Source organism: Protobothrops mucrosquamatus, unplaced genomic scaffold, assembly GCF_001527695.2.
Source record: "Protobothrops mucrosquamatus isolate PMUCROS unplaced genomic scaffold, P.Mucros_1.0 scaffold374, whole genome shotgun sequence".
Taxonomy (NCBI): Eukaryota; Metazoa; Chordata; class Lepidosauria; order Squamata; family Viperidae; genus Protobothrops; species Protobothrops mucrosquamatus.
This window is the reverse complement of record NW_015386706.1, coordinates 601266-603010: the sequence shown is the minus strand read 5'-3', so window position 1 is coordinate 603010 and position 1745 is coordinate 601266.

Below are 1745 nucleotides of genomic sequence, written 5' to 3'. Positions count from 1 at the left end.
CATGGGTGAAATTACCCTGAGGCGCAGTGCATGCTAGGGAGACGTTTATGAATGGAGCCCCAGCAGATTCCCCGGCCCTGCGTGTGCCTGTCTCTTTGAGAGGGAAGTGCATAAATCGTCAGGAGTGACTGCAGGAGAGCGGGTGGGCGGCCTTAAAGAATTTATGAGCAACTTCACAGCTTCTCACTCTCTCTCTCTCTCGCTGCATCTTAAGGGGCTTCGCAAACCAGCAGGGTTTCCACCAAAGAGTCTCTCCCCAGTTTAACTCCGACCCAGAAACAAGGAACTGGCAGGGGAGGGAGGAGAAAGATGGCTGGTCAGGCCACAGGGGGGCGGGGGGGGGCTCAGAGCCAGGGCAACGGAATCCAACAGGGCACTTGAGCATCTCTATAACCCTTTGGACACACAGCCCCCCCTCCCAAAACACAGCCCACTCCGAGCCCACAACGGGGCTCAGGGCACAGGGAGACCTTGGACTCTACGGCCATCTGCCCTGGCAACTGCGCCTCTTCCGGCCAGCTCGAGAGAGACCAGGAGCCGCTTGACCGGCCTCATCCGGCCAGTCGGTGCCCCTCCCTCTCCTTGGCTCTTCGAGGTGTCCTGGGCAGCATCTCAGAGAAAAGACGGGCAGGGGCAGGGGAGGGGCTGCCCCACGGGGCTCCTGCCCCCTCTTCCTGGCTGTACCTTTGCAGACACCAGCAGCCCCCAGGTGATAAATGCCAGCCAAGACTCGCCAGAGCGCTTCCTGCTCAGCCGCCTCCACCCCCAGGGTCCCCAGGGCGGCTTGGAGCTGAGCAAAGGCGGCCACAGCCTCCTGCTTCTCTTCTCCCTGCAAGGAGGAAGAGTGTCCCAGAATCCCCCACCAGCCTCAAGGCAGGTCCCGCAGCCACAGCACCCCCCCCTCCATCCAGGGAAAGTCAGAACCGGCTGGGGGGTGGGCTGGGGGCGGGAGAGACTCTGCCTGGCCAAGATGAGGGGGAGGGGGGCGGCCCCCTCCGCCCCAGAGAGGCCTTTGCGGGTCCTCCTGCTCCCCTCAGCAAGAATCGGACTCTGATGGAAATGGCTGATGGAACAAGTTCTCAGCACAGGGGGCGGGGGGGAGGGAGGGAACCGGCCTGACCCACAGACTTTCTCGGGGGACACCCAGCCAGGGGGAAGAGCGGGAGACGGAGCTACTTACCTTGAGGCTGGCTCTGATGCCAAAGTAGCTGTTCTCTGCCATCTGATGCAGATGCAAAGTTGACCTATTGGAAGAGGTTGGGGGGGGGGGAGGGGACAGAGTTAAGCACTTGCAAAAAGCACTGATGCCTAGGGGGCCTCCAAGTATTTGGGAGCCAGTCAGCATCTTCGCTGCCAGCCAGAGCAATCAAGAGGCGCCCACAAAAGGGCCGCTGCTTGATAAAGCCCCCCCCCCCAGGCCTGGTAGCATGGCAGCCTTTCTTGGCTCTCTGGCCCCCTCTGCTGGGGAAGGGAAGCCTCTTAAGGCAGCCAGGAGCAGCTACTGTACAGCAGCCTCCCCTTTAGAGTGGGGGGGCCCTGGCCTAGACTAAGTGGAATTTTCCTCCTATGGGATTTTCCCATGTATTTTACCAGGAAACATAGATAGGGCAGGCTAGGAAGGTCAGTGCCCTCCTAACCATACACAAGTATTCTGAGTTTGTTGGCGATGTCCATTTTGCTCTATGAGTTCATGGTGACCTAACCCTAACCCTAAGTGGAATTTTCCTCCTATGGGATTTTCCCAT